Source organism: Ascaphus truei, chromosome 8 (assembly GCF_040206685.1).
Source record: "Ascaphus truei isolate aAscTru1 chromosome 8, aAscTru1.hap1, whole genome shotgun sequence".
Lineage (NCBI taxonomy): Eukaryota > Metazoa > Chordata > Amphibia > Anura > Ascaphidae > Ascaphus > Ascaphus truei.
In genome coordinates, this window is record NC_134490.1 from 31,083,548 (window position 1) to 31,108,481 (window position 24,934).

Sequence of the window (24,934 nt, forward strand, 5' to 3'; positions counted from 1 at the left end):
GTATTAATGTGCATCCCAAATATATATATATATAGGTGTCTGGATGTCTTGATCTCAGCACAGCCTTTGTGCTCAAGAAAGTGTCTGTTTGCAGACTTCTCTGCTCTCCTTCTGTCAGCCCAAATGTGAGCTAAGGAATCTCTCTCCCGTGTCTAACATGAGACTTTTTACAGTGCTCTCATTAGTCCATGTGCAGACTAGTTAATTGAGTGACTGCAATCAACTATCTCTCTGCTGGATTCTCAGAGCTCTGAGGCTGCTTTATTTAAACAGAGATAAGTCCCTGTTACATACCTCCCTTGTTTGTGGGAAGCTCGGGCTTGCCACGGCTAAAGCCCATCCTTCCACTCTCACTCGAGATATCTCTGCGGCTCGAATGAGAGTGGATGGAGGAAGAGAACCCTTAGTCCCGCTGGAATTGGAGCCCATACTCCAGGTCAGTAATGTCTCCTCAAGAAGGTGCTTGTGCTCAGCACTCTTCAGTCGCTCGAGGAGGAATTTTCCTAACACAGTCTTTCTCCGGACCGCTTGGTCACGTATTTTCCCCTGCATCGGGCGGTCCTTTCTTCCCTGAGTTTAGGGTGACCACCTGCATCGAGTTCTGTAGCCATATTCACGGGTGGTTCCAGCTGGGCGTAGTTTTTGTCCATACCTATGGACTCCCGTGGCATCTCAGTTTGGTAGTTCCCTAGTATTGTACCTGTAGAGGTGTGAACACCAAAATAGTTCTGCCTCAATCTAGCCAAAGACTGTATCTTTCTAGCGGCTATCTTCATTGTGAGGAATATGGCTTGGGCCATGGGGCCACAGTAGCATGACTGTATTGGTATTGCGCTTCTCAGTCATAATTCGGTTCTTCTTTCCTGACTTGTGTGGAAAGCCGATCGTAGTACTGAGATGGCATTGCAGGTGCGCTTATAGCAACGCACAGCTTGCTTGGTTATGATGTTGAACCTATATCTGGATTGAATCACACCAGCAGCTTCATTCATTTTTTTGTAGCACCTTTTCTGCAGATACTTCCTAACATTTGGCTGGAGCAAAATTACACACTGCTTCACACGTTCATAATTCTTTCTTTGATGTTGCATTCTCCATATGGATTGGAGAAGGCAGGCTGCTTTATTCTGGCTATTTAGCCGACGAGTTTTCATTCCTCTGTAGGCAGCCTGTATGGTGAGCGCTGCAGAGCATTTGCGCAGATACATTTCTCTTTCCAACCTTGCTTGAACAAGAGCTTTGTAGTACTTCTGAATTACTCTGCTGCATTTCTCCCCTATTAAGAAGTTTAGCTCATCAGCGAGAGAATCCTGTTTCTGGAGCTTGCTCTGTGTGAGCATCAACGCATTCTTCATTATATTGTGGAGCTCTGCGGATTTCTTCGCTCGGGCCGCAGTTGCTTGCCTCAGTTTCTGGACCTTCTTGTGCTCCCTCTTGTACCGAGTCACCTGGCCTCTAAGCTTGGCCTCTAGCGATGCTCTGGTGATGCTCAGGGTACCCTTCAGTTTCTCATGCTGCTTTGCAGAGATACACTGGGTAATCAGACATTCCTGCAGCATTTGTACTAATTTAGCAGCCTGCAGATTTTCTTCCTGCAGAGATCGCTGCTTCTCTTTGGCAATCTGTAGGTACGCACGCAGACCTTGCAGTTGGTTCTTCAGTAGGTGCTCTGCTTGTGTGCATTGCTCCAATGCATCTAACTTTTCATATTCAAATAGTTTCATAATTTTTTCTAGCTCATGAAGCTTTTCATTGTTTTCATTGACGTGGTCAGTCAAATCAGAATTTTCTTTTTTCAGCCTTGTCTTTTCTCTTTTTACAGTCTTTGTAATATTCTGGAACTCCTTGTAGTCCTCCTTCAATTTACGAACTTCTGAGTTGAGACTCCCGGTCTCCTGGCGTGAGACTTCTATCTCTAGGTTGAGGGTTTGAAGCTCCTTCTGAGAGACTTTAAGATCCATACTAAAACTGTAGACAGCTTTTTGAGAGATGTTCAGCTCCTCAGCGAGAATGTGAAGTTCCTTTTTAGAGACTTCCACCTCTGTCCGGATACTGTTGACCTCCTGGTGTGAGGTATTCAGTTCTAAGTGGAGAGTATGAACCTCCTTCTGAGAGACTTCCAACTCTCTATGGCAATCGCGAACCTCTTGCTAAAAGACTGTAATTTCTTTCAGTGCCTCCTCATACTTCTGTTTCAGATTAGCAATCATTCGGTCAGACTTGCTCTGCTTTCCATCCATGGTGGTAATAGTAGTGTTCACAGTATCTAGATCCGTCCTTAGATCCTCCAATGCGGTATTGGCAACTGAGTAAATTGCGAGCGCACTCTTCTGGAGCTCAGCATTATTTTCTCTCTCCATTTTGAATTCTTCACGGAGCAGATCACAGTTATGCCTGGCAGCTTGCAGTACATCTTCAGGGCTGGTCAAGGGATCGTCACTCGCTGGTTCCGGCTCTGCTTCCCTGGTATGGTCAGTTGAGGGTTCCTCACTATTGGCACTGAACAGACACTTTGTGTTACATGACTTCTGCCTTGGGTCCTCTGGATATTCTGTCATCCGCGTGACGAATCCTCCATCTTCTCTAGGCTGCAGGGCATCTCGGACCCCCTTTTTCTCCGTGGGATCTGCGGATGTGTCTGTTCCTTTCATGGTACGTGAAGAACTGCTTTTCTTTTTCCGCCTTTTTGTTTTGGACGACTCCGTCCCATCAGGGATACTGGGGTCTCCGTCTTTATTTGAAACTTCAGCAGCTTCACTGTATCCGCCATGCTTTTCTTGCAATTGCGCTAGTTGGCAGGAATATTCGGTGTCATAGAGAACTATTTGTTCGGCGCGTACCGAGTTTAGTCACCTCCACCATTCTTGGGGTGTTTTGTGGGTGTGACTCAGTTCGGGTTCCCTATAAGAGATATCGTCATCCTTATCCGTATCCTCATAGGACCGGAAGGGCCACTCTTCCATGGGGTAGGGTTCATTACAGGAATGCCACATCTTGTCCTCCATTTTGGGGCTATCAGGTGTAATTTTCTTCCTTACCTCGGGGGGCGCTATTGCAGCTGTTTTCACTGTATTCGCTAGAACCCCAGCTGGTAGTCCTACAGGTGGGCAGACTTTGCTTGCAGAGTTCGTAGCTCTCACAGGCATCTCTATAGACTTTTTCTTTACTTTTGCAGATTCTGAGACATCAGTAGTACTGTGCACACATTCTTTCTCATCAGTGATACTGGTTGTGCACTTGCTAAGAAAAAAATCTGCATTTTCCTTGTGACCACAGCGCGTTGCTTGCTGCTGCAGTTCCTTGGCACATTGAAAAAAATATTCCTCTGGCTGCTGCCCTTTTTCTGGGGCCAGATAGGGATCATCCTCACCATCCGAATAAGGCCTGAAGGGACACTGCTCCGTGTGGCTGGGCACTTTACACCAGGAACATATTTTATTCCCCATTCTTGCAGAGTCTGTATTTGACTTTAGCTGGGCAGCCATTTTAAAATCCCATGGGGGTTTCTCCCCCCCCCCCCCAAGTGGTGGGGTAGACTCTGGTCACACCTCAGTCCCTTGTGTGGGTCACCGTCTGTCTGTCGCAGTCCTCCCAGTTAAACTGTGGAGATGTGGCTTTCTCCCGTGCAGTTGCAGCTTGCCTGCCTTGATGTGTAGCCCTTTAAATCTGGTCACTTCTGCACGTGATTCTTTGTTTTGTTGCTCAGGCTGTTTGCAGGAACTGTATGCAGGCAAAAGCACAACAATTCACAGACAGTCTCGGGGGGGCCCTTTGAAATTCAAGGGCCAACTCTCATCCCACTACTCGCACCATATGTAAGAGATGTGGGCAGAGGTACATTTCATGGAGACTGATTAGAGTGAAATTAAATCCTGGCTTTATTGTGCCTGTTCCTTTAACAAGGCAAAATATACAAAAAAGAAACAAAATAACAAACCCATATCCATTTGTAAGGGCTAGCTTACTTCCCTGGGCCCTATCTGCAGGACTGGAGGGATATCCCCATTACCAGCCTATTACCCCAAAGTCTCAGGAGGTACTTTAAGCAGGTGGCCCTCCATGTCAGTGTCTGTCAGGTTCCAGGGTCCTCTGTGTCCAGGAAATATAGGTGTCTGGGTGTCTTGATCTCAGCACAGACTTTGTGCTCAAGACAGTGTCTGTGTGCAGGCTTCTCTGCTCCCCTTCTGTCAGCCCAAATGTGAGCTAAGGAATCTCTCTCCTGTGTCTCACATGAGGCTTTTTACAGAGCTCCACTGAATTAACTAGGTGGAGACTAGTTAATTGAGTGGCTGCAATCAATTCTCTCTCTGCTGGATTCTCAGAGCTCTGAGGCGGCTTTTTATTTAAACAGGGATACGTCCCAGTTACAGTATCTGTGTTATACGCAGAGCAGTGTGTGTATCTGTATTATACACAGATCAGTGTGTGTATCTGTATTATACACAGAGCAGTGTGTGTATCTACATCTGCAATACATATGCAGAGCAGCTTATCTATGTATTATACACAGAGCAGTGTGTGTATCTGTATTATACACAGAGCAGCGTGTCTCTAGATTATACACAGTTCAATGTGTATCTTTATTTTACATTGTGCAATGTTTATCTGTACTATACACAGTGGTGTGTGTATCTGTACTATACACAGAGTGGTTTTTGTGCCAGTTGTGCAGCCGGCAGACCTTACTATATAGACACCTATGTGCCACTGTTGTGCCTCCAAGGGATGGGTGCGCAAAATGGGGTGCGCCCCCCCAGGGGGGACGCGGGATTTTTCTGGGGGGGTGCGGGCGGTTGCAGAGGCCCTGCGCTCTTCCCCAGGGGACTGCGCATGTCCTCTGCAACCTCAACTTACCGGGATTCAGCCGGCTCCTGGTCACGTCGCCATGACAACGCGGCGTCATTTGGATCATGTGACTTGACGCATCGTCATTGTAATGCGTGTCAAATGATGCTGCGGGGTCATGTGATGTGACGTCACATGACCTTCTGCGTCATTTTATGCCGGGTCACTTGAGAGGGGGGAGGGGGGGGCGCAAGCGCTGGCTGGGACTGGCACACAGGGGGGGGTGCTGCAAAAAAACTTTGTGCACCCCTTCTCTAAGGCAGTGCTGGACAACCCCAGTCTTCAAGGGCCACAAACAGGTCATGTTTTCAGGATAGCCCTGCTTCAGCACAGGTAGCTCTATCAGTGGCTCAGTCAAAGACTGAGCCACCTGTGCTGATGCAGGGATATCCTGAAAACCTGACCTGTTGGTGGCCCTTCAGGACTGCAGTTGCCCACCCCTGCATTAAGGACATGGGTGTCCCGTGAAACAGCTCTGTCCACCATACCGAGCACTGCAGGGGAGGTACAGGCAGTGAAAGTGTTAAAGCCAGAAGGGTCTTTGTAGGGGCATGAGTCTGCAGGTCCCTTATCCCTGATGGTCAGTGTCAGGGAGATTAGGGCCATTATGAGCTTTGATAAGATTCCCAATCTCGTAGGGCACGAGACGGACTCCCTGTGGCTCCAGAGGGCAAAAGGGGGATTTCTGGGTATTTACTATTTAGGATAATGACCACCCGGCAATTTGGGATGGAAGCAGAAAACGCCAGCGAGGGGGCAGATCCGCATGTTGGTCGGTGAGAGAGTCTCTGATAGTGATGTATTCTAGCAGAAACATCGAGAAGGAAGAAGGAAGAGAGAAGAAGATAAGGAGTGCAGAGAAAGGAGATAAGGAGGGGTGCAGAGATAGGAGATAAGGATGGGTGCAGAGATAGGAGATAAGGAGGAGTGCAGAGATAGGAGATAAGGAGGAGTGCAGAGATAGGAGATAAGGAGGAGTGCAGAGATAGGAGATACGGGGGAATGCAGAGATAGGAGATACGGAGGGGTGCAGAGATAGGAGATACGGAGGGGTGCAGAGATAGGAGATAAGGTGGGGTGCAGAGATAGGAGATATGGAGGAGTGCAGAGATAGGAGATGAGGAGTGCAGATAGAAGATACGAGGGGTGCAGAGATAGGAGATAAGGTGGGGTGAAGAGATAGGAGATACGGAGGGGTGCAGAGATAGGAGATAAGGTGGGGTGCAGAGATAGGAGATACGGAGGAGTGCAGAGATAGGAGATACGGAGGAGGCACGAGGGGTGCAGAGATAGGAGATAAGGAGAAGTGCAGAGATAGGAGATTAGGAGTGCAGATAGGAGATACGGGGGGTGCAGAGATAGGAGATAATTAGGAGTGCAGAGATAGGATATATGGAGGAGTGCAGAGATAGGAGATATGGAGGGGGGCAAAGATAGGAGATATGGAGAAGTGCAGAGATAGGAGATACAGAGAAGTGCAGAGATATGCGATACAGAGGGGTGCAGAGATATGCGATATGGAGGGATGAAGAGATAGGGAGGGGTACAAAGATAGGAGATATGGAGGGGTGCAAAGATAGGAGATACTGAGGGGTACAGAGATAGGAGATAAGGGTATGCAGAGATAGGAGATACGAGGGGTGCAGTTTGTGCACCGCTGGTGTAAGGCAACAACCTAATGACTGGACTGGAATAGTGTCACATCCAACAGGACGAGAACCCACAACCACTACTTTTCTAGGCCAAAGTTCTAATAGTGTGAGCTAACCCAGCTGGTGGCTAGCAGTGCACACTGTCTACTAACAGCCTACCTCCAACGGTTATCTGTTTTATTGATTGTAACCTTGAAACTGCATCAAGCACTAACTAATATGTACTGTGGGCTATGAGAGAAGAAGATTGGAAGGAGAAAAGAAGGAGTACAGAGAGACGAGAAGAGGGGAAAGAGATAAGGAGGAGTGCAGAGAGAAGAGAAGAGGGGAAGGAGATAAGGAGGGGTACAGAGAGAATTGAAGAGGGGAAAGAGATAAGGATGAGTACAGAGATAGAAGAGGTGAAGGGGGAAGGGGAAGGAGAAGAGAGGAAGGAGATAATGAGGAGTACAGAGATAGAAGAGGGGGAGGAGATAAAGAGGAAATAGAGAGGAGAGAGAAAGAATGTCAGGACTACAGAGAGAGAGAGAGAGAGAAAGGAAATCTGAAGAAGAATCAATACAGAGAGAGGAGAGAGAAAGGAGTAAAGAAAGAAATGGAGAGAGAGAGAGAGAGAGAGAGAGAGAGAGAGAGAGAGAGAGAGAGAGAGAGAGAGAGAGAGAGAGAGAGAGGAGAGATAAGATAAGATGGAGCAGAACAGAGAGAGGGAGAGAGAGAGAGAAGGAGAGATAGAGGGAACAGAAGAGAGAAGCAGTGAATGGGGGCTGTTCATTCAATAACGATAATGCAGAATAGATTTACTTCAATGGGAGTTTCTGGCCGATACGGCCACGATCGGCATTATCGCAGTTTAATGAATTACACCCACAGTGAGAAGAAGCATAAGGATGGTAGGGCCAGGCGTCCTAAACAGTGTTAACCTTAGCGCACATTAAGGCTTAACGGGCCAGTCCCACGTAGCAGGCACAACATGTTTATTTTTCTCTAAGTATAATCAGCTGCTTTTAGAAAGATTCCATGTCCCTTCAACTAACATATTCCGTCATTTTCACTTATTTGCTTATAGTGTAAAATGAGTCTGTTTCCATTTCCTGTGGGACAGTTACATTAATAATCTCATTGGGTAATTATTGCTCTTCCCCATTACCTATCAACTAATTATTCTGCCATTGTTAACCAGCACATATCTACATGAAACCTATTAAAAAGGCCCTAGAAGGAACAGACCCTTTAAAGCAGGGGTGGCCAACTCCAGTCCTCAAGGGCCACCAATGAGTCAGGTTTTCAGAATATCCCTGCTTCAGCACAGGTGGCTCAGGCGAAGACTGAGCCACTGATTGAGCCATCTGCGCTGAAGCAGGGATATCCTGAAAACTTGACCTGTTGGTGGCCCTTGAGGACTGGAGTTGGCCACCCCTGCTTTAAGCTTTAAAATGCATCATGGGCCATCAGGCATCTTGTACTTCAGGGTCATGTGATCCCTTTAGGAGCCACCACATGACCGTGCCCCTAGAAAACGGTCAAGTGCCCATGATGAACCTGGAGCATCATTAGGGAGCTGTAAAGGTTAAGCAAATAGGAATTCAAGTGATATATGGTCGCAGAACCATATATTATATATCATAACCGGAGACAAAATGGCAGACACCTTAGACAGAAAGACAGGGACAGAGAGGACATGCAGTGTTCTAATAATATGGGGCGGGGGTCCCTGGTAACCCCTTTATTGCCAGAGCTTCCAAAGCATTGCTTCCCCCATTCTTATTCTGAATGGTATTTATATGCCTCCACAAGTAATACAGCTATTTAATGTGTCTACAGTATGTATATATATATATATATATATATATATATATATATATATATATATATATATACAGTATTCGACAAACCTATACATTTGCTCGCCCCGGGCGAGTGGATTTAACCCCCGGGCGAGTAAATATTGGCCCAAGCAGCACACGTTTGGTACTAGGTGGCGAGTAGTAGATTTTTTTGTGTGGCGAGTAGATTTTTTGGTGATTTGTCAACCACTGTGTGTATATATACCCCTCTATCCCTCTGCAACACCACATTTTTCATGGGCTCCATAAAATCGTATGGAAAACTGACTTTTATTCCCTTTTCTGTTATGGGTCTAAAAAGGTAGCAGCTTTGGTGTTACTCTAAAATATATAAATATATATATATATTCTCCTGTACTCCATATTCAGCCGTGACAGGTGGGGAAACTGAGGGGACAGCAAGAAATATGGCCGCTCCCTACTGTGCCCCATCAGTATGATAAATATCTCACATTAAGCAAAAGATCAAGAAGAGAAAGGGATGGAGGGAATGAGAGAGGAGAAGTATAATAGGTGCAGTCAGATCCATCATAGGGAAGTTATTTCAGCTTGGGATGGGGGGGAGGGGAGAAGATAATAGGAGGAGTTAGGAAAGAGTTACATGATGCATTATTACATGCAGTATTATTATTTAATCTATTTGAAGCTTTTGCAAGTAGTAATTACAAAAACAATTGATGTGAATACAAAGGATGCTTGATCTGCTTTTTCATAACAGAATGGTCTCTGAAGTGGGAACCCCCTTTACTACAAACACTGTGGCATTTAAGTGGTTGCATTGTTATGCCATATCAGCTGACAGTTACTTAGCGCCCCAGTGCTGTCTGTAGCATTTATTTGGCAAAATAATACCATATTGCATTTCTTATGTAGCCCAGAAGTACCTGGCACTCTACAGAAAATGATTCCCTCGTCTAAAGGGCTTACAATCTAATTTCCGATGCCTGTGATGTAGAGAGAGCTAATCGGAGCTATTCAAGGTCATGAAGAGATGTGATTCTAAGATGGGGTTCCCACTTCAGAGACTGTGCCGTTAGCTCTACATCCCTCATTATATTTAGGTGTCTGTAGTACGTCTAGTTAACCATCCACTGCTCAGGCATCAAAGGGGTAAATGCAATATTGTATATTATAAATTCAACTCGGTAAGTTTCCAGAGGACCAGAGTGATGTAAAAATAAAAGACTGCAAAATTTATATGTGTATATATATATTATTATTATTTTTAGCAGTAATTCTTAAACATTGAAAATGATTGGAGGGTTTCAAAGTTAAGTCTTTGAGTGGGATAACAAAATCCATTTTAAGGCAATTAACACAATCTCTACATATGTTTTTGTGTTGGAATGCTCTGTCTTTTCAAAAGTCACTTCTGAATCTTGATTTCTTTCCATGTATAAAAAAAAAAAAAGAAGGAAATGTATTTATGATAAACGTTTGCAAGCAGGAATCCGCTCTCCTTTTGAATAACTCTTCCTCTAGGCTGAAGAAAATAGGTATTTACCTGCCCCTCCAGAAATGTATTTGCAGTAAATAATAAAATGTTTATTTTAGGGACTGACAGTGGAGTTATATAGATGATGTTTATTTACTGGAATGTGCAGGATAAATGAGTTTCAGCTTGGTAAAAAGATATCTTATAGTCGTGTTTATAAATGGGGGTTGAGAAGATGCCACTTTTATAAATGTTATGCCAGGGGGTTGGAAGGAGATAATATGAACAAATTATTTTCCATGTGTTAAGAAGTCTGTAGCATGCTGCTTTATTCTTACAGATAGGCCAACATGGACCAGAGATCCCCAGATGCAGGGGAACTCCTGGTCCAGTGAGCTTACATTCTAATCACTGAAGAAACGTCATATCTAGCTAGAGGGAGAGAGATGAAGAGCACATTGGACTCTCTATAGGCAATGAGTGACATGGATAGAGCTGTAAAGGATGTCAGAGAAATGAGAGCGGCAGGCAGAGGAAGAAAGGGAGAGGGGAAAGAGAGAGTGTGAGAGAGGGAGCAAGGAAGAAGATAGGAAGGGGAGAAGGAAGGGAAGTGAGGAAAGAATGAAGAAGGGAAGTAAGGAGGGAAGGAAGAAAAGAGGGAGAAAGAAAGGACGGGAGGAAGGAAGGAAACAAAGGCAGAGAGGGATGGGGAAGGAATAAAAGAGGGAGGCAAGGGCTGAAGGAATGCAGGAGCGGCAGGAGGAATGAGAGAATGGAGGGAAGGAAAGAAGGGAGGAGGGAAGGAATAAAAGAGGGAGGGAAGGGCTGAAGGAATGCAGGAGCGATAGGAGGAATGAGAGAATGGAGGGAAGGAAAGAAGGGAGGAGGGAAGGAATAAAAGAGGGAGGGAAGGGCTGAAGGAATGCAGGAGCGATAGGAGGAATGAGAGAATGGAGGGAAGGAAAGAAGGGAGGAGGGAAGGAATAAAAGAGGGAGGGAAGGGCTGAAGGAATGCAGGAGCGATAGGAGGAATGAGAGAATGGAGGGATGAAGGAATGTTGAAAAAAGGGAAGGAAGGAAGGAAGGAAGGAAGGAAGGAAGGAAGGAAGGAAGGAAGAAAAGTGCTAGATAAAGAAAAAATGATAAAGAAAGAGATGGAAAGGAAAAAGTAGAGCAGGAGAAAGAGTGAGAATAGGAGTGACGAATAAGGAAACAGATAAAGAAAAAAAGGGCGAGAAAAAAAGATAGAGCGATAGGAGAGGAAGATTTGTGCCTCTGGCTCGTGTGGGCTTTAATTCCCTCCTGGACGTGTCTGGCCCCTTCACATTCTCTCATCAGAAGGGGTGTCACAGGGATACTGGGAAGAGGGGGTGGGGGTGTTATCTATTTGCGGGATGCACTCATGCAGAAAGGATACCAGGGTGGGAACGCTCGTATCCCCTTAATTCCTCCTGACAGTTACTGGCTGGCGGCCCACCGCCTAACCTTAGCTGCAGAGCAGCGCATTAAAAGGTGTGTAATCCCCCTGCTTTTGTCAAAAAATATACATCACAGCAGCGGGAAAAGGTCAGGGGGAAAGCGCAGCGCAGGAGGTAGCTATGAGGAAGCGTGTGCTCTGAGCAGCAGGCAGCGTTACCCAGACCTTGCCTTAAATACACAATCTAGACTGGTTTGCATATATATATATTTTTATTTAGACCACACGTCTCATTTCTGGAGCACAAGATTGCGGACACTGGGATTTGAACCCACAGCCTTAACCGGCTGGCAGTGACGTTACCGTTTGGCCACTCCGTTTCCAGGAGCACTGGGGAGAGGGCGTGGCCTAGTGGTAACGTCACTGTCTTTCAAGGGCCCCGGGTTTGAATCCAAGCACATGAACCCTGGAATTATCACTTTATTTAAATAATTCTGTTAGCATCAGTTTGACCACCAAAATGGTTTAATGCTAAAATGACCTTGAGATGAACCTTGTATAACCCCTCTCCGGCTGCAGGGATAGATAGATAGATAGATAGATAGATAGATAGATAGATAGATAGATAGATAGATAGATAGATAGATATACTGAGTTAAGTTATGGTGAGTGAAAAAAGTGACAAAAACCCTCCACAGGAAAGCAAATATGCAAATACAACTGTATGCTCATCTGCATGTCTTAGGCAGGTCTGCAACCCCACCTTTCACCATTATCACCCAGCATACAGCACTTCCACTGCAGCAAGGGATTCTGGGAAATGACATGCAAATGAGCACTCAGTGCCACTTTTTGCTACAAAAACCATTTTTAACATAGTTCCCTATAGGCTTAAGCTTGCTGCATGGTCACAGCTTTGAGCACAGCCAGGGTTAAGGTGCATACCCAGAAAACCACCCACAGACAGCTGTTTCTTTTTTTTTTTTTTTTGTAGCCCGGGTGGTGAAAAAGTGATTCCACCTCAAAAACCGTGCTCGTGGTCAAGTGAGACCAGGTGCTCAAAACTTGTGACAAAGTCCGCTCCGGAGAGTAGGCCAGTCCGTGCCATAAGCAGTCCTCTCCAGCCGAAGCCTTGGAGTCCTGCTGTTACATCGACGTCGTCATCCGAAGAATCCGACGTCCATCCTGTTCCCTCCTAGTGCAGCTGACGCCGCAGGAGGGTCCAAGTCTTTAGGGTGTTCGGCTGACGCCTACTAACCCACCGCAATCTTCCCCCGAAGGGATGGCGACTACTAGCCAGCACTCAGTCTTTGCTCTCCAGAGAGAGGGGTGACGATAACCCAACAAACGAAACATCAAAAATCCATGGTGCAAGTGCTCCTGTGCGCTGTGTGATGCAGTGCAGGAAGTGTTCTGGCAGACGACACAAAAAAGTGTGCACGAGTGCACGCCCAGCCCTTTGCAAGGCCAGGCGGGTGAAAAAAAATAGTTGGCTTGTCCCCTCAGCGGAAGGCAATAAAGGGGGCCAAGTGCGGGAAAAATAGGGGACGGTGCAAAATTATCTGTGCTGATCAAGTGCTCGTAAGTGGAGGCCGGACGCCCAAAACGACCACCCACAGACAGCTGTTTCGACCTTGATGGGTCTCATCAGTGTGGGGTTGATTAACTGGGTATGCAAAGAAGCTATGGGATAGGCTATACCATAATACTGAGTTAAGTTATGGTGAGTAAAAAAAGTGACAAAAACCCTCCACAGGAAAGCAAATATGCAAATACAACTGTATGCTCATCTGCATGTCTTAGGCAGGTCTGCAACCCCACCTTTCACCATTATCACCCAGCATACAGCACTTCCACTGCAGCAAGGGATTCTGGGAATCACCCCCCCCCCCTAAAGGGGAACCATGTTGAATGGTTTTGAAGCAAAAGGTGGCACTGTGTGCTCATTTGCATGTCATTTCCCAGAATCCCTTGCTGCAGTGGAAGTGCTGTGTGCTGGGTGATAATGGTGAAAGGCAGGGTTGCAAACCTGTCTAAGACATGCAAATGAGCATACAGTAATATTTCCATTTGAGATATATATATATATATATATATATATATATACAGTGGTTGACAAATCACCAAAAAATCTACTCGCCACACAAAAAAATCTACTCGCCACCTAGTACCAAACGTGTGCTGCTTGGGCCAATATTTACTCGCCCGGGGGTTAAATCCACTCGCCCGGGGCGAGCAAATGTATAGGTTTGTCGAACACTGTATATATATATATATATATATATATATATATATATACACACACACACACACATACACCCACTCAAACAATACTACACTGAGCTGCCCTCTTCACTATTACATATCTTCTCAGGCTGGTTTCTGGAAACTTTGTTCTCATCGCCGGGCATGTGTGAAAGATGCTAGAAAAATAGGCGCCTAGGACTTTTTATTAAAAGTTGCAAAAATAAGTACACAGACATAGTAGGGAAATGGTTCATCCTCTGATAGATCACTGATATCATACAGAGAAGACACAGTCTTGAGAAATATCAGTATTTGATGTCTAAGTGCAATACACTACTCTGCCATAGAGATGAAGTGGGGCCCTGGAAATACCCAGTTCCTTATTGCAAGGAGGTTTCTGGCTATATCTCACTTCTACATTCCTTTAGGCAGGAGCTTTTAGAATGTTATACTTCATCCCGGATCCAGGGGACAAGGATCTCTCTGGGCATTTTAATAATCTTCATCCTATATTCCCCTAACCTGTATATACAGGGTAGACATCGTATAACGCAGATACTTTTATACTGTAGCTCAGTTGCTTCTAATAAAATAATACACATAGTTTTCAGACTATGGAAGAACTCTCCTAAGACCTGCATAACTGAACTGGAACTAGAACTTTCCAGGAGGGTTGGTCTACTGCTTTTATTTCCTAGGTCAGGGTTAAGTTAATGAACCCTATAATTACATTGTGAAATTATGCAGAACCCCAACCCTCTCTAATAGCGAGTCTGAGATCAGGTGCAATGTAAGGAACCCCAACCCTTTCTAATACTGTAGTGTGTCTGAGATCAGATGCATTGTAAGAAGCCCCAACCCTCTCTAATAGCGTGTCTGAGATCAGATGCATTGTAAGGAACCCCAACCCTCTCTAATAGAGCGTTTGAGATCAGATGCATTGTAAGGAACCCCAACCCTCTCTAATAATGCGCCTGAGATCAGACGCATTGTAACGAACCCCAACCCTCTCTAATAGCGCGTCTGAGATCATATGCATTGTAAGGAACCCCAACCCTCTCTAATAGCGTCTGAGATCAGATGCATTGTAAATTCTTCTGAATTTGGTACAATTTTCAAATGATCTGACAATTGCAGGCAATCTTTTAGGGACACCCGGGGAACCCAAGGAGTCGTGGGAACCCTGGTTGAAAAGCACTGCCCTACAGTTTACTTCTTCCTTCAAGTGATGTCACATACCTAAGGGTTTTGAAATAGGTTAAAAAGATGGTATATTCACATTACCCATAGTGAAAGCACCCTATTGCTAACCATACCCAATGGGATGGGTTCAACGTGGGAAAATCACCTTATATCTCTGTACCTCAGGTACCAAAATTAGATTGTACGCTTTACAGGGCAGGGACCTGCAAAAGGGAATATACAGTGCTGCGTACACTGTCAACGCTATGTAAGGGAATATATATATTTATAGGTAATAGGTCTCTGGAGTAATTATTATTCAATGAAAAGCTTATTTTAGAACAGAAAAGCATACATATTATTATTTCAGTGCATTTGTAAAAATAAAAGTAGTGGTACTCTGTGGTTATTAGTTAAAAAGCAGTGGTACTGTGGGAAATATAATACAATAGGTGCAACAAACATAAAATCAGACCATAAGAAAAGAAAACCCTGCCCGAAGAGCTTACAATCTAAATGGTATGTTAGGAGACCTACAGAGACAGCAGCAGAAGGAGTAAGTGCAATTGATGACAGTGCCTGACCACGGTAGTTGGTAGGTGTTATGGGGTTTGAGTATATAAAAAGTATTGGTACTCCATACCCCCGATTTAAGGTCATTCTTCGACTTTGACCCAGTCAGGATTGGGAGGCTTTGATAAATACGCACACACACGCACACGCACACACACACACTTGAATGGACAATAAATAGATTTACACACACACACACACACACACACACACACACACACACACACACACACACACACACACACACACACACACACACACACACACACACACATACGAGTGGACAATAAATAGATTTGATAAATAGATTTGCACACACACTTGAATGGACAATAAATAGATTTGATAAATAGATTTATACACACACACACACACACACACACACACTTGAATGGACAATAACAAAGTTAGACGTTGTCTCTGCCGTAAAGTGCATAGCGGTAACTATAATTACCGTCAGTGATAATAACGCGCACATGATATGTAAATGAGGCATTATCATACCCTCACATATCTACTAACGTGTGTTAAGGTTAACAAGGGGATTTAACATGCTGTTATTTTATTTACACCTCAACTTGCCATTGCTCCCTCTCAGACCCAGAAATAGGGCTTCTGCACTGTCACGCCATAATTTAAATAATATAGTGTTCTATCCCTGCATTATTTCCCTCTCCTATCTCTCCCCACTTCAGCTAAAGTCCTATTTGGGCACCTGGATCAGAGTAAAACTAAGACTGACATAACATCACGTTATTGAAAGTTTAACATTATGCTACAATAACGTGAGGTTAGCCCTGTGCTAGCGAGATGTAGTTCGGATGTTGTTTTTGCATATAATTACCCCGTTATCTCAGGAAACATAACGTCCGCTCCTGTTTTAGGTAACGTCACGTTGTGAACCCGGATTTACCCGAGCTTTGTGGATCTAGATAAGAGGTGGGCAACTCCAGTCCTCAATGGCCACCAACAGGTCAGGTTTTCAGGATATCCCTGCTTCAGCACAGGTGGCTCACTCAGTGGCCCAGTCGAAGACTGAACCACTAATTGAGCTACCTGTGCTCAAGCAGGGACTGATTGAGCCACCTGTGCTGAAGCAAGGATATCCTGAAAACCTGACCTGTTAGTGGCCTTTGCGGACTAGAATTGCCCACCTCTGATCTAGTCCTACAGTGTGCAGGCCGCAGGCTGCTTGGAGATTGATCAGCCTGCAAAAAAAAACAATAATAATAAGAAAATAAAAAAAAAACCCAAGCAGAGAAACTGCAGGGATTCGCTAAGACACCAGGAGCCCTGTGGCATCCTGAATGCAGCCGGCGCTGAGTAATGAGGTGTGTTTTTAAGGGTCTCTCAAAAGGAGCTTGCAGAATGAATGAAAAGAGGTACTGAGGGAGACCGCTAACCCTGCACTCCGCCAGTTCAATGGGACGTTCAGAACAGCTGTGAAAAGGGCCTAAGAGTTTTTCTCACGCCCAAAAGACAGCTCACCCCGCTGAGGTCAGCTCACATCGCTAATATATACACAGTCTGTGTGCTGCATCAATGCAGGCCCGCTCCCTTATATTATGCACATACGTTGAAAGAAAAGTGACACTAATTTCTACCCGGCCACAATTCTTTGTGTGAAACGGGAGACTCACAAAGGTTTCCTTGGACTTGTGTTTATCCCATGTAGGACAAAGTTAAATGATATTTTGAATTGGATAGAACAATGTGCTTTGAGCGTTTGGAAAAAAAATAACAACCCGTACCTGTATTTTTCAAGTCATATTTTTTTAACTTTATCGTGGAGATGTTTGTAAACAATACATTTTGGCGTTTAGATGGGGGGAGGGTTCTCTCCTGGTTTCAATCCAATCTTTCCCTTATCCTGTTCCCTTTCCTAGCTGGGTCTCTGGCTAGGAGTGGATGTAAGCAGATCTGGTTACGTGCTAATTTTGTGTGTAATCAGCGGGATTGTTTTGCAATGCATTGCAGGCCCCTCTGGCAGAGAAGGAGTGAAACGCAATTGCTTCTTTAATTTACTCCAGACAATGCCCAGAGTAATTACTAATTACTATGATGTCCCTCCATTCGGACTGTCACGTTCTCTTTACAGGCAGGAGGTTTTCCTCCCCTCCCTCTCTCACTGGTGACATTCCACACTTTTTGTCTTTACCCCTCTTTAGGAAAACAGGGGGGGAGGGGGGAGAGAGAGTTCATCAGCATTTGAAAGAGACTGGGAGAACTGTTCCTGGTCCCAGTTTTGTCCCAAGTGATGTATTCAATCTCCAGTCTAGGTCAAAATCAACTTTATTTAAAGAACCCCCCCCCCCCCATCCCTTATCTTCTCTACTCTTAACTCTCTCACTTTCATATTGGGATCACCCTTTTACACATATCAGATGCCCCAACATAATTTAATGGGATCCCCTTCTTCCACATAGCAGATGCCCCAACATAATTGAATGGGATCAGCCTCTTACACACGTCAGATGCCCCCACAAGCTGTAATGGGATCACCCTCTTACACATACCAGATGACCCCATTTCTTAAATCTGGTGCTGTTTATTACGTCAATTATGACCTTTAACTTTAGGGGGTTTCATAGCAAAGTCTCCTAGCTGCCACATTGTAACAAACAATGCACCAAATATTTCTGCTTTGATAAATCTGGTGAGTTTTTTGCTCCAGTTTTGCCCTGGTTTTGGAGCCGGGAGAATTTGATACGTTATTATTATTCTGTAGATAGAACTTTCCAGGCCCAACGAGTCCCTGCCCCAAAGAGCTTACAATCTAGTTGTGGTGCTGAGGCACAGGAAGAGTTTGTGACGTGCCCAAGCAGCGATGACACTGGGATTCAAACCGGGCTCACCCACTTCAAAAGCAGTGACATTACCACCGAGCTTCCCTTTCTCCCTACATACCATATTATCCCCCTTATGGAGGAACATTCCTAACCCAAGCATGATGGCTACATAAACATCCCAACCCTGAACGGGCTGTATATCAAGCCCACCTGTAAAACATGCATAACACAGCACCAGATTTATTAAAGGAGGAAAAAAGGCTTTAAAAAACAACTAGATATTAAAAAAAAAAAGCTGGTGCTGTTGTTCTGAACCAGTTCAGCACACGGGCACTGCCCCTTGAACATACGTTAATCGAAGGATAGAGCCAGCAACCCATTTAAGGACAGATCCTTAGCATTTTTAGTGAAGTTGAACCACCACATCAGAATAAAGAAGACCTTTCCCCTACCTTCCCCCATCCTAAAAAAAATCCCATACAGAAAAGGGGAGAAATTGGTATTCAATATTATGCAGCACTTCTAACAAGTCCAATGCTATAGCACAATAGGACCAGCACCCCCCACCCCCACCTCCCCCCTACTCCTCCTGCTTTTCCCTCCTGACAGTTACACAAACATGGGTCTCATTCTCTATTTGGAGAGGGGAGACCACAATACATGTCTATTATATAATAGGGGAGAGAAAAGCATGGGAAGGGTATACTTTGCACAGCCAACACACACAGGGGGTTGGCTATGAGGGACTCTGTTATTGTGTCTGCACAATCCAACTATGAATAGCATTATTGTGTCTGAGCCCCTTTTCATACCTCTCTCCCCTCCCCCCTCTCTGTTCCCTCCGCTGCCTCTCATAACCCCCCCTCCCCCCCCCCCTTTCCTCCCTCTCCCTCATTCCTTGAGCCTCAGCCGGAGTGCATGGATAAAGTAATATGAATTTGAAAAGGGCCTTGTTTTTTAATGGCATGTCCTCCCTACTTTCTCACGTTAGCTGATCACTGCTGAGACTTGGGCTGGACAGCTCCTGAAATGTCTGGTGCGGTTAAGTCCTTTTACAGGCAGCTTTGGGGAGGGGGAGAGAATTCTGACCAGTGAAGCTGTTATTAGGCCCCAGGTGTCAGGCGAGCAAACGTTGGTGCCTAATTACCAGTTGTGTTAACATTGAGACCTGTGCTACCGCGGTGGTGAATTTGTGATACTGTAAAGAGATTTGTAAAGTTCCTATATGGGGGGCAAAAGTGCAGAAAGCTGCAACCCTGCAACCCCCCCCCCCCCCGGCCGACATTCACTGCTTTGCAATGTGTGGCAGACCCCTCGAGCAGCAAAGGGGTTAATATGCTGAGAAGCACACTGGAGAGGATGCACTAACTTCCCGTCAATGGAATGGATACAGTTTAACCTTTCTCCACCTTTTCAAGGCTGGGATACAGATTAAGAAATGTTTGGCTTGTTTATTCGGTTTCCACCCTTCCTATAGCTGCGCGTTGAAAAATGTTGTTGAATTGTAAGGCATTATTATGGGCATATGTGATCTGTGCTATGTATGTATATCTTTATTTATAAAATGCACACAGTCTACTCAGAGCTTTACAAAGACCATACAGTACAGGGAATTAAGCGCAGAAAAGTCAGACAATAGGAAAGGAAAACCCTTACAATCTAAGTGGTATGTTGGGAGACTTAGAGACAGCAGGTGAGGGAATAAGTGCAGTAGATGGCAGTGCTTGGCCACAATGGTTGGTAGGAGGGACTGCGGGTGTGGGACAGTAGCCATGAGTCCAGGATATTCAGATGCTTCTGAAGTAAAGTCCCGTGGGGGAGAGGTTTAGGCGGTTTATCAAAGATAAAGCGCGATTACGCGCGAAACGCGTCAGTTATCCTGTGGGGTTATCCCTCAATTTTATTCGTTTGCCTATGGCCCAATAAAATATATTTTTATTTGATTTGAGCAATCAAGCCTTATCTTTTTTCACGCCGCTGTGCACCACCTAAACCTCTCCTCCACGGGACTTTACTTCCGGTTCTCGATCCACGGCAGGGAGCACGCCTGCCCGGACGCTGCAAGTTTTTTCTACCCCAGGAGGTCTAGCATCAAATGTGGTTTATAGTCTGTGTGGGGGTTCAGAGCCTGTCTGGTGACATTCGATGGTCATCCCCCTTCAAATGCATTCCACTCTGCTGTCTTTCCTTACATAGGGGTCCAAGTAGCTTGACTTGGAATTGTAAATTGAACAGCCCGTCTGCAACCGGATAGAGTTAATTGTGCATATCGAAATGTGATTTATATATATCCATTCTACAAACTCTGAAGCACTGGTCACTTGGGGTCCATTGCCCTATTTTCTTATTCAGATGCTTCTACCTATCTAAGATTATACCTTAACAGTACTGAAGGGGCTAAAAACAGAGTCTGGCGTCACAGTATGGCGTGTTCTAGAAGTGTCTGGAAGGATCCAATTATTTTTTTTGGGGGGGAGGGCGGGTAGTTTTTTGATCCTCTCAGTAAAACAAACCTTAGATATTTTATTAGTAATACGCAGTATTACTCTATATCTGCAAAATATTCTTAAGTAGATGTCACAAACACATTCCATTAAATGCTTTCTGTTGTCCTTATTTGTAGGGGGACCTATATTTTGGAAACTGTTCAACCGGCAAGGGTGAAAGTTCGAGGTCTTTCGATGTAATATACCAAGATGGCTCTCGATGATTACACAATGGCTTCACCGTGAGTTTCAAGTGTTTGCAAGACAAAGCTACTCAAAGAAACAAGGATTAAGCAGCAAGACATTCAGAGCCAATGTTATAAAACAAGATGGCCATCCATGACGTCCCGATGGCTTCAGCGAATGAGGTTCAAGTGTTGGTTTGGCAAGACAAAGCTACTCAGAGATTGGCAAAGATAAACTGGACATTGGGAGTGTTACATCTAAGGACTGATAAGCCAAACTGGGACTTTGTCCAATTATACCTATACACTAATGTCTTCAATGGTGAAACAGATGAAGTGTCTTCAAATTGGTTCTCTTCCTATAGGATCAAGATTGGCCATATAAGATCTAAGGCATTATATATTTAAAGGGAACTAAGATTATTTGCTCTTCCCCGGGGTGACCCATCTGCATTTTCAGTACCGGTAAGAAAATCCCAATTTTTTACAGGGCCACACACAGCACTGACGTCAGTAGTGTACTTAATTGGGTCAAACTAGACAATTGCTAACTTATTATGAGACAAGTTAAGTATATTGAAATCATTTGATAGGTTGTCCTAGGAATGAAAGCAAATTTTATAACCAGAAAATTTAGGTAGGTTTACTGCCCTTGTCTCTGTCGTATCTTGATCATTATTCTATCCCATTACCTAAGTGGTGATCAGACAGGGAGGTAGTGCAAATAAATCGGACCCACTCCCTACAATTCCAATTGCTCGAAATAACCGCTCCCCCATAACTCCATCTATTGCCCCATATAACCGCTCCCCCATAACTCCATCTATTGCCCCATATAACCTCTCCCTATAACTCCTCCTATTGCCCCATATAACCGCTCCCTATAACTCCTCCTATTGCCCCATATAACCGCTCCCTATAACTTCTCCTATTGCCCCATATAACCGCTCCCTATAACTCCTCATATTGCCCCATATAACCGCTCCCTATAACTCCTCCTATTGCTCCATATAACCTCTCCCTATAACTCCTCATATTACCCAATATAATCGCTCCCTGTAACTCCTCCTATTGCCCCATATAATCGCTCCCTATAGCTCCTCCTATTGCTCCATATAACCGCTCCCTATAACTTCCCCTATTACTTCATATAACCACTCTCTATAACTCCTCCTATTGCTCCATATAACTCCTCCTATTGCCCCATATAACCGCTCCCTAACGCACAGATGCATAACAGCTAACTTGCCTGCATACATACATACATACATACATACATACATACATACATAGACCTGTTTATGTAAACCTTCGTACGAACATTGATCCAAAATTTCCCATGTTAAAAAAAAAAAAATGGAAAGAATGCCACCTAACGCAGTGTAATACTTCTGCTGGGGTTATGGGAGACCTGGGTTAGCTCCTGAGTGGGGACCTGTGAAAGAATGGGGTTTGTAATACGTGAGGTGCAGACCTTTATCCCCTCGCTGGTTCTCCGCCTCCCTGAGTTAGTGTCAGTGTCCACACTGATGTTTAGCGTTAGTGTCTCATACACTTCAATGGAGTCTCACTCCTAAAAAAACAAACATAGCCGTTTTTCATTAAAATTACATTTTGTAGGCCCAAAACCCCCAAATCGAAGTGATTTCTGCCCGTCGAGGTGGAGGGATCTGGTTGTGAACCCCAAATAGCTGTATCTGCACTAACAGAGTCCCTGCAGAGATCAGATCTTCGGGAATTGGTGGAGGGTGAAACTACACCCCCGCAGGGTCCGAGTGAAGCCTGTGTGTTCATGTAGCTGTGAAGCTGTCGGACGCATTAGAGGGAGAGATTTCACCTTTCCTTGAGGATCTAGAAACAAAGGAACAGGAGCCACCATTTGGAAAATCCAGAGGAACAGTTGTGTCAGGCTTGATAATGTAAACTTGGAGCCTTCTTCCCTTGTTGTGCAGAGAAAGGCCCCCTCCTTAAAAGTCCAATTCCTGTTAGGCTGCAAAAAAAAAAGACAATGTGATTGTCTTCCTTAAATAAACGTAACCAGAGTGAAAGCAAAGATGTGTCTATTTTGGAAACATTTTCTTTTTATCAGGGTCTCTGAATAGGAGAAGAGGGGGTGTTTGTCGATCAAGTGTTTACTCAACCTCTAGCCCACTATGTCCCTGTCAGTGCCAATAAATAAGGAGGGAGGAGAGAGGGGGTCTTTGCCTGTGCAAACTCCTGTTCTGCACATAGTGATAACAGACAGAAAGGAGCAGCCAGAGGAAATCAAATGTTCAAATCAAGTCTCAGCTCATCGTGCTGAGACTAACTTGGATACATTAAGTAAAAATACTTCCAGATTTGTGTATGATGATGCATTGTGGCCCCTCTGTCAACAAAGGGATTCACTTGGAAGTAACCCCCCCCCCCCAACACAAAATATATATGTGTATGTATATAATATATATTGTTAATAGACCTGTACACTATATTAAATATCTATGTAGTATCTCTGAGATTTATATGTGTGTATATATACAGTATATAGTTCATAGAGGGGCCAGGTGTGCTGCCCCTTTATGAACTATATGACCATCTGTATTGTTTCCATGAAGAGTAATATATAATTTGTAGGCTGTGGTACCTTTTATTAATTATTATTATATACACCATTATTAATAATCCTATAAACAAGTAACCCTTCCCTAATCTGAATGTTTCCGTAAAGTATTAGTTAAAACACAATATAGAAAATATATATACATTAATATTGTAGATTCTTAAATACACAGTAAGTAGTGTACATGCATTTAAAGGCAGTGTTACACATTATTTAAAAGTATATACTATATAGAGATATATTGAAAATGAAAAAAAAAAATCTATTTTCCTATCTGCAAAAACAGCACCAGACTTAAGGGGAGATTTCAATGGCTCCATGGGTTAATAAATCCATCGCTAGTTTCCGTTTGATTATAATCTGTTAAACAAGGAAAAATACAGTCTTTGTTTTTGTTGGTTTGGAGACAGCAGATTATTAAAAATACAAGGCCGGAAAAGAAAGCTCATTCTGGATATTCTTGGGTCTCACGGACGGAGCAGCAGAAGGAAATGCAGTTTTTTTTTTTTTGTTATGTTTTTTTAACACGAGCTGTCTTTTATTTTAAAATGGCCGCGCCACAAAATGGAGCCTTGGCGTGGGACTGTAGCGGTGCACCCCTTCCCACGCTGCCCTGGTGCTTTTTATGCAAATGAGGACTAATTAGATTTGAATATGGTAATGAGGCCTCCCTGGGTCCTGACGGTTGAGCGCGTCTTATAGCTGACACAAGGACTTTACCCTTTCCTTGCCGGAGGCTTGCAAAGCGGTTATTGCAGAACAGAAATATGAAAAGCAGAATAATTTAATATATCTGCAAAAGCCTCTGTGTGCGCTACGGGGTCAGCCCCATGTAAGATCAAGTGACACTAATGACAGTTATATGTTTAACCAGTCCTAGGACAAAAGTGAACTAATGACATTAAATGATTACATTAAATATACGTGATTGACATTATTTAAAATGTCAAATATCAGACAGGTAGAAGGATTTAAAAAAAAAAAATATATATATATATATATATATATATATATAAAGCTTTTTAATAACCAGATGCAGGTTTTTACACTCTTTAGCTAATATCTCTGCTGATAAAACCGCTTGTGAACTGCTGTATATGCAGATAAATTGTTGTTGTGTGATTTGAATGTGGTGTTCTGCTGTCATTAGCCCCATGGATAAAGGAAGATCAATTATTACCGGATAAGGTTAGAATTCAAACGGATCTGAAGAAAATAGAAACATATGCATTTTTTTTTCGCCAGAAGGGGAGAAGTTAAAATGTAACTTGAAGAGTGATTGCCTTTTTCTAAGGAGGCCGATTTGATAAAGCGTTTAAAAAAAAAAAAAAAAAAAAACTCTTGTGCCTCCTATAATGGAATACTTGTAGGCAACAACCAGGTGATCGATACATTTCTCGTAGAAAAATAACACACGTTTAAATATTTTTAGATATATTTATTTGAATGTCCATCCTGGAAATGTTTCCATAATATTAGAACTTGAAGTTTAAGGCTGACCTTACCTCTTCCTTATCCTGTGCTCATAGGATTATCCTATGATTTTCGTGGAGCAGATACATTTGACAATAATCACCCCTTCTCCTCCCCCCCTCTGTGCCGCCTTTTAAAGCAGCAATCCTGTTTTGTTTATATTATTTACCTGAATCGGAGGGTACCCTGCTCATATCCGTTTTCCAC

The 24,934-nt window shown here is 44.0% G+C and overlaps 1 long non-coding RNA gene across 6 annotated transcripts in view; it reads left to right on the forward strand.

Annotated features, from left to right (window-relative positions):
* LOC142501340 (uncharacterized) overlaps window positions 1-24,934 on the forward strand; it is a 60,408-nt gene that overhangs the window by 27,926 nt on the left and 7,548 nt on the right. For all 6 annotated transcript variants that reach the window (XR_012803466.1, XR_012803469.1, XR_012803467.1 and 3 more), the window contains one exon: window positions 20,608-21,120. This is a non-coding gene — a long non-coding RNA (uncharacterized LOC142501340). The remainder of the gene's footprint in view (window positions 1-20,607; window positions 21,121-24,934) is intronic.